Here is a 9784-nt window from a genome sequence, read left to right as displayed (position 1 = left end):
ATGCCTTTAAAAAAACTTATTGAGTATCCATTTGTTTAAATTCACATGCTAGATGACTCTTAAAAATGTACTGAGTTTTAGTTTGACTAAATTCACATGGTAGATACCTCTTAAAAAATTCATTGAGCGTTATATGGGATGTTATATGTGATTGAATTGTTAGTTCTCTTTATCTTTTATACTTATTTTATAGGCACCTTAAGGAATTCTTGAGTTTGAACTTTCTTTTAGAAAATATTTTTTGTTAGATTGATATTTTGAGTTGATTCAAACTTTCTTTTTTTCAAAAATGAATTTTTCCATCATAAGTTTGGCTCCTTGATCCCAAATGAAAGGTAGTAAAAAAAGGGATCCAATTAAGCTTTTCTCTTATTTTCAAAACCCTTTTAAGTTAGAAATAAAAAATCTCTATGTTATGTCTATTGATTGGGATTTAACAAATCATTGGGTTTTTTTTTTACTTCCCTTAAAGTCATTTTCAAAAGCATTTAAATCACCAATAAAAGGTTTTAGAAAACATTCATTCTAGCTTTAGGCAAAGAACACACTTTCTATTAAAATTATGCAACTCATTTCATTTAAGTTGCATTTCTCCTTTGTCGGCTTTTCAAAAATTTGGTTTTTATTCACATAGGTTTGGACTTGTGCTCCCAAACTAATGGGGATACACGGCAAAAAACTTACGAAAATTGAATGGGGACTTGATGGAATCCCTACATAAGAAATTTTTTCAAAACTCTTCCTTGTTGCTAGTTTTCACTTAACCATTGACCCTTTAGCTTTAAAATTCATTTCAGCAACTTCAGAATATTTAAAAAAAAAAAAAAATCTAAAACTTGAATGATTTTCCTCACTTTTTGAACTTGAATCTAAAATTTTGTTTGATTTAGAAAGCAATTCTGGAATAGAAGATATAAATGAGTTTTTAAGAGGGCTCTGTTTTCACCTAATTCTGGATACCCGAAATCTTTCTATAAAAATAAAATAATAGATGACTCTTTAAATTTGACTCGATATTTTTCTTTAATTCTAGACTTCTTGAAATTGATTTTAGACATATAAAATATTGAAAAATATGCATTTTTTTATGAAGATATGATTTTTCAAAATTGTACCTACTGTACATGATAGATTCTAGACATCTGATTAGCTGGAGTGTTTTAAAAATATTTTTGAGTACTACCCAACCCTAGATTCATTTTTTCTATGATATAGACACTTTGAAATATGTATGTGATTTTTCTTAAGATTTTATGTGATCTCTTATTATTTTAAAAAAAAAATCATATATGCATGCCACTTTTTTTTTACTTAATCTAGACTTTGTAGAACATTTGGGTGTCTTTACTACAATATATCATTTGAATGAGTGTTTGGTTTTTGGTATGTTGTTCTAGATGTGTAGAAATTGTTTCTTGAATTTTTTTTAATTAAATTCCACTCCGAGACATTTTTTTAGAAATTGTTTTGTGATGCTCCCTTTTTTAATTACATGTTGATGATCTTGTGCCTTGCTTGAATTTGTTATCTGCTTTTGGAGTCATTTGACTTACCTTGGCTCAATTTTGGCTTTGGTACTGTATATTAGACATAATGAACATGTTATATAATTTGTACTTGTCCTAACCACTCTAGTATTTTTGGAGGAATCTTATAAATTATGCATGCTGACCAGGTACACTCTTTATTACTTACTTTTTGGAATTTTATGAACATGCATGTTGTTATGAGTCTTATTTATGTTTGATTCCATCCTTAGGTGTCTAGATGTCTGTTCGATTTGTTATGATAAAATACATGTTGTATGCTATATTTTTGTGCTAACTTTAATATCTTATGATAGCGCTTGAGAGACAGTCCAGGTACACATCTTAACCTTCTTTTGCGATTGTGATTTGATTTCCTTTTTGGCATGCTAGTTTTGAAATCACCTTAGCCTACCTAGGTACCTTCAATCAATTGATTAATTGTCATTTTCCCCTCAACTTAGTCATTAGAGACCTCTTTAAGGCTTAGAGGAGTGCTACCTCTTAGAGGTATCTTCCCAATATGTAACCTGATCCCCGAACCAAGACTCGAGTTTTTCAAGACTTGTTTTTCCAAAACTATGGAGTCATTTCTTTAGGGTTTTCTTTCTTATTTCATTTTTCCTTTTAAAATAAAATAAAATAAGTGGCGACTCCAACTTTTCCAAAACTATTTTTTTACCAATAATAATGAGTCTTACCATTGAGTGGGGATGCATGTGAAAAATGCAGGTCCATAGGGACAAACTGTCTCAATCCCAAGAGATATCATGGTGCCTCTATTGAGAATACATATTGCTACCAATTTCCATCAATAGTGACCATAAGGAATATATGATCAACTTACGATCTCGCTTGTAGGTCAAAGTCACTACTAACTTCAGCACAAACTCAATATTCTCTCAAAGTTAAGAGACAACACAATAAAACAACTTGGTAAAGTCATGACTACTTGATAGCCTTAAGTCATAACTCACTATAGGTCATGTCCAATATACAACCATACACACAAGTGCACTCACCATGAGAAGCCCATCCCAATAGCCAAGACCAATCATCCTTCCAATTAGGAGGTAATGCACTACAACCTCTAATGGGTTGCCTAGACACATGAACCGATTGTGAACAAGTCATCTATTTTCAAGAAACCCATTACTTGGATCTTTCATGTAACTCCTAATACACCCATATCATGTACAATGCAAAAGATGCATGCCAAAATGTTTACAAGATATAATGCATGGAAAAAGGATAGATAAAAGTGAACTAGAACTTTATTAAGTAAATAATAAAAACCATGAGTTTATTACATTATGTCATGTTTTTAAGGGCTTTATCCTAGTAGTAACATTAGAGAAAAATCACAACTACAAAAAAAAAAAAAAAGTGAAACACCAATAGCATTAAAGAAAAATCATAACTACAAAGAAGAGTGAATACCAATTGCATTAGAGAAAAATCACAACTACAAAGAAGAGCGAGCACCAATCCCTTAAAATTAGAAAACCCTTAAACCCTTCAAAAAATGAAAAAAAAAAAGGAAAACTTATAAAATGAGAGAAAATGCCCTTAAAAAGGAAAATATATAGAAATGAAACTGAACAATTAGAATAAAGGAAAGAGAAAAAGAAAAATAGAGAATGAAAAGGATGCATACCATTGAGGGTTTTCCAAATGGCAATGCAATAAGGAGAATTAATTATTGTTAATTGAATCAAAGGTGAAAACTCAAAAGACAAATTTGTTGAAGGGGTGCTATAGGAAGGTGTCAATTGAAAAGGCAACACCAATTTAAGGGTAGGTGTTAATTGAAAAGTTAATCAAATCAATGGTGGAAACTCAAAAAGGAAAAATGGTGATTGAAGGTTTTTGTTGGAGGAACGTTATGGATAAGTGTCAATTAAAAAGTTAGCATCAATTTATTGGAAAGTTTTTTTTTAGGCTTATAAGGTGATAAAAATTTTTGAAGGGGTATTTTAGGTATCAAAAGTTTTACAAGTCCCTGAAGCTATGCATAAACCTATTCACATAAAGTAAAGTTATTTATAAAATGGGGATTTGTATCAAATCTACTACCTAAATAACTACTTTACAAAAACCAAGAGTCAAGAAAATATGTGAAAAAATTTACCCTCATAAGAAATCATGTGTGAAGCCATAATTCCATGTGGAATTCACCTTTCCATGGCTTACCCTTCATGTATCAAAAAACTCATATTTAAATCCAATTTTTCTGCTCCACATCAAGGTATTATTTCAATCCATAACAACCCATCTCTCAAAATCAATTAACAATCCATTGTATCTAGTTTAGATATATCTCACTGAAAAACATAACCCTATTCTTCAACGCCATCTTTGTTAATGTTTATTAATGTTTTTCATCCAAATTGATCCACTTTGAACTGTCATTTTCTACTAGTCTAGCATTCAATGACTCTCTTTTCATATCCTCTTTTTTCTCGAAAATTTGAGCTCATATCAAACCAAATGGTTCTTTACATTTTTCAAGCCCTCTTCATGTCCATTTATGACTTTTTTTTTTTAAATTTTATTTATATGTTTGGTTCCCATCAAATTTAAAGAAAAATGCAAGAGAAAGAAAATATAAAGGAAAAGTAGAAGGAAAGAAAAAGTGAAGGAAAATAAAAAAACAGATTAAAATTGATAAATTATTTTTTTTGTTACTTCAAACTCATTTTATTTATTTTAACTCATCAATATAAAAATTAAATAATTTAAAAATACATAATTTTTTAATTAGTTTTAATTATATTTGATTTTCTTTGATATTTTTCATAGGATAACCAAACATGAAAAAATCATTTTCCTTTACATTTTTTTTCTTTCTATAGTATTTTTTGGAACCAAACATAACATTAATATTCACCAAGAATGAATCCTTTCTAATATTTTTCTTATTTTTATGAATTCATGAAAACTAATTTTCCAAGACATATTAGTGAAAAAAAACATGATTGAGAAAATTTTCATAAGTATCAAATTTTATTGTAAAATGACTTGTATATATCATAAAATTTTATTTTTTTTTATTTTATTTTATTATTATTATTATTTTTTGCTACAAGAATGTTGACTTATAGCCATTATACACTATCAAAATAAATATTTACCATTAAGTAAACCCAACACATGGCAATCAGGGAAAATCTATCGATAAGGTTTTTCTGTCACCAATAAATTTTTTTTAGCAATAGACTAACAAATGGATTCTAATTGTCTCCATTGCCAATGGATTAAGTTGGCTGGGAAATGCAAATAAAATTCTAATGACTAACTTAGCAACAAAACAAAATTGTTACTCTTGCCAACTTATTAAGTTAGTCAACATAAACTAAGAATAAAAAAGTTTTAGTCATCAACTAGCCATCGACTACACTTGAAAACTTGTAAAAACAATTTCATATAAATTGATAATCCACACTTTTTAAAGTAATTCAAAATTATATTTAACTAATTAAAAAATAGTAGAAATTTAAACTTCTATATACACAAATATGAAATATTCTACAACATTTAAATAAGACCCTTAAAAAGTAATATAAAATTCAAAAATGACCTTTTTCCACCACAAAATGTTCATTTTCACTTTTCCTTCTAACTAGTTTTTGAGAGTAAGCCCTATATGACCTTTATTCAAAATCTCTTGAATTGTATTAATTTAAAAGGATGACTTGAAAACATTGGCTTGCTCTCGTTCGTCTATGTGATATAAATTCTAAAATATAAAATGAATTAGAATTCCAACTTACTCGCAAGGAGAAGAGAGGATTCTTTAGAGCAAAGTAGTTTACGCAAAAAGAGCAGTCCTTCCAATTAGGAATGGCAACGGGGCAAGTTCGGGACGGGTTGCCCCCATCCCAACTCCGCCCCGTTTATTCAAAACAAATCTCATCCCCGTCCCATTTAAAAAATTAAACGGGGGGGGGGGGGGGGGGGGGGGGGGGGGGGGGGGGGGGGGGGGGGATACCTGCCCCGCCCCGCCCCGTTTTTTTTTTTTTTTGAATTCATAACTAAAACAGCCGTTGCCCCTCCTTCGCGTACTGCCACAGTGCCGCTGCGATCAGATCTCTGACTATTGAATCTGGCGACATCACAACCTGGACTGGCCCTAAACTCTTCTGAACGGTGAGATTGAGCAGCAACTTGGTCAACCGTGGCCCTCCCTTCGGGGACAGTCCAGAGACACTCCTACCTGAGAGCAGGTCCAGCAAGGTCTTTGGACGGCAAAGCTCTGCCTACGGGGCTATAGTCATCGGAATACCGGAGTAGAACGACAACGATCTCTGGGCCAACTTCCCCTTTAGGTTCTTCTCTTCGTGTTCTCTCCGGTGAGTCTTAGAAGTAGACATGATGATAATAGTAGATTTCTAAAAGGGCGGGAAGGAAATTTCAATGAACAGATTATCTCAATCGATAGTAATGGAAGAATATGAGGTGAGGGAAACCAAAAAATGGAGAAGAGCTAGTGCTCTTTGGTTTTCGGCGACAGGAAGCCATACCCAGAACGGTGGAAGAGTGAATAAAAGAAACATTAATCGGGGCGGGGCGGGGCGGGTTGGGGTGGGGCAATACCCGAACCCGCCCCGGGTTTTTTAAACAATTTCCAAACCCGTCCCAAGCCCGTTTATTTAAATTTAACCTTGTCCCATTAGGGACGGGGCGGGGCGGGTACCCGAAAAAACCCGCCCCATTGCCATCCCTTCTTCCAATAACAATCTAAACTTTTCTTTATATTAACGTGAAATTAAAAGGATTTTGAGAGACTAATTAAATTAAGGTGGTGTTTGTTTTTTTACTTAATTCTAAATAGAACCTTAATGCTTAATAGTGTTAAATATTAAGTTGTTTGTTTTTGTAGAATTTTATTTCTATTAAGTATTAAAAAGTAAAAAAAAAAAAAAAACTAATATGTTGTTTTTTCTATTTATAAAAAACTACATATTTTGACTTTTTCTATTTAGGAAAAAATTTATAATTAGTTATGAAAAAAATAAAAAAATAAAAAACCTAAATTCTGAAAACAAAATGCTTTTAGTAAAAAGTAAAAAAAACAAACACCACCTAAGTTGTTCAATATTTGGTTTTGACCAAAATCATCTTGGACTTTCCTCTTCACTTGGCCCAAACGACCCAAACTCTCCTTCTTAGCCCAATGCCCAAGAAGCGTACAACCCTTATAGCTAGTACCTATAAGTGCAGCTAATTTATACAACTCAAAAGGTTTGTGATGTTCTGATGTGATTATAAAAAGAAAATTTTGTCTTGGAAAGCATTTGAACCTGGGTTCTAAGGTTCTCAAAATGACAAAACAACCACCATGCAACACAATTCCTTTAACAAGTATATTGTTACATATTATATTAATGCTCTTTTCAAAATTTTATAATATAGTGCCTTCTGTTTATATTCATGTTTATTTTTATAATAATTATTAACAATAAATAAAAAAATAATATGAATTAATTAATATAATAATTTTTAAAATTTTAAAATAATAAAATGCATAGATAGTAGATACATGGATAAAATTAAATATTATAATTTTCTTTTTATATTTAAATATGATACATATTCTATTTAACAAAATTTGACATAGTAATACATTTATATAAAAAAAAATGAAATGTTATTAAAAAATTTAATTTCATATATATATATATATATATATATATATATATATATTAAAATTATTTTTATTTTTAATAAAATATAAATTATATATTTATGACATCACCAGTTTGATTGTAGTTCAACCATTGGGAACCGTGAATCGATAACTTTTCTGATTCAATGACCAGTATGATTATAAAAATATTTAAATTTATCATAAAATAATTTTACCTTTGAATGTGGTTTTCTATATTATTCATAAATAAATTTATCATGATGATAAATACAGTTAATCAATAATGCATATCTCGTGACCTAAAACATTGTTTTTCACTTTTGAATAATGAACCTGCTATTTAACAAAGTTTTACTTAGAAAAGTAAAAGGTAAAGATAATTTTATTATTTACTTGAATGAACTTGCAAATGATAAGTCCAATTGAAAGTTAAAATTTCCATAAAAATAATCTAATAAATTGTGCATTATTAATCTAGTTTATTATTTTGAAATAACGTCATAAATTATTTTATATTATCACATCAATATAGTATATTTAATAAATTTGTTATTTTTTTGTTACTCCTTCGGAATATATTGGTCAAAGAAAAAATTATAAAAATTTAAAATAAAAAACTATATAATATTTTCTTATTTTATTATAAGAAATTAAATTATTTGAAATACACTTTTTTTTCAAGTTTTTTTTTTTCAAAAAAATTTGAGATTTTTTAGAGAATCGAGTAAAAAAAAAAGTTAATTAATATTTCTTAAATAAACACCATAACTTAAGGTTATTATGTCATTATATATATATATATAATACAACAAAAAACTTTGTTACCCTAATAGAAGGAACAATTATTTTTCATGAGCACTTATCAATTGAATAATAAACAACTATTTATTTGGTAATATGGTATGTGAATTTTTTTAAAAAAAAAGTAAATTAAATGACGTTATAATGTTAGTATATTTGTATTATAAGTATAATACATTTATATCATACCTATATTTTAGGATGAAAGCAATAAATTAATAATTCTAGAAATGTCTATTTATAACTAATTGATATTGTTACTAACACATGATATCAATGTATTAACATCATTCATTTAATGCATTAAAATTATTTAATAACTTTTATATATTAAAAAAAAAACTACAACCTCGAAACTATTACTTTTATAAAAAAGTTCAAAAATTTTCCAATTAGATTTTATTGTAATGTATTATAATATAAGTATATTTATATTATAATTATAATATATTTTTGTCATACTTGTATTTTATAATAAAAACAATAGTCTTAGAGATCTTGTTTATACCTCATTGATATTATCATAAGCGTTAACACAGTCCACTCAATGTATTGAAAATATATATATATAAATTAAGAAAAAAACACTGTGTAAAGGAAAAAAAATAGAAAAGTTATATAATTTTTAAAAATAATTTTATTATAAAAAGTAAAAAACAATTAAACATTCTCTATCATTTTCTTATTATGTTTAAACAATCCAAGTGAAAAAGTAAACCTTCTATCTTCCTAGAACTTAATACAAAAACATGATTTATCAATTTAAAATTATATATATATCTATATATATATATATATATATATATATGGATAGATGGATAGATATATAATTCATCATTCTTATTACATAATTATGAAAATTGTTTTGTTTCTAATAAAATTAAAAATTAGAATAAAAATAAAAATATGTAGAAAAATACATTAGATGTTATTTTGAAAATATTTCTTAAAAGTAATTTGGTTTTAAATAACAAATTATACAATTATTATATATAATAATTGAAAGGGTTTAAAACCCAAAATTTTGATTTAAAAATTGAGTTGTTAATGATTACAACTAAGATGGGGCCACACACCTTAAATGTCATAACAAGAAAAGGTAAAATGTTTAAAATGCTTTGAATTTAAAAGCTTTTGGTCGAAAGACATTCACGGTATTTCAACCCATATTTGTACGGAATGGAGTTGGCGAGAATTCTCTCTTTTGTCCTATTCTGCCTAGGAATTATCAAAGTAGATAACCTTGGTCATTATCATACCCAACCCACTTCATATAATAATTTCCCCCAAAATTTAAATAACAAGACTTGACTCCAACAAAGTTGGAGTAGAGATTTAGTCAATGATAACTTTCTATTTGATCTTATATCTTCAACAGTAGTAGTTCAAATGAAATTGCAAAAAACTCAAAACTAGAAAGAAAAAAAAAAGAAAAAAAGAAAAAATGAAAAGAAGAATGTTAAGGATATTGGGGAAGAAAGAAGAAGGAGAGAACTTTGCTTTATGGCTTTAAAATGGATAACACTTCAATCTTTCTTTACTCATTGATCTCTGGTCTAGGATTTGGACTTCATAGATCAAAAAGAGAAAACATGAACTTGGAGAGAACTAGGTATCGAGAAATGAGTAAGAACGGGAGAAAAATGACAATTTTAAAGGAAATAAAGTACGGTGAAAGTGCCTAAAATGGATCATTTCTAGTAAAAATGAATAAAAGAGATTATATTTCCAATTTCAACGGTATTTTAACCCTTTTAACCAAATATTATTTTTTTCTTTAATTGTTAAAGTATGATTAAAGCACTTG

This window comes from Vitis riparia, chromosome 5 (assembly GCF_004353265.1).
Source record: "Vitis riparia cultivar Riparia Gloire de Montpellier isolate 1030 chromosome 5, EGFV_Vit.rip_1.0, whole genome shotgun sequence".
Taxonomy (NCBI): domain Eukaryota; kingdom Viridiplantae; phylum Streptophyta; class Magnoliopsida; order Vitales; family Vitaceae; genus Vitis; species Vitis riparia.
The sequence above is the reverse complement of the archived record's forward strand: the minus strand, read 5'-3'. Positions refer to the sequence as shown.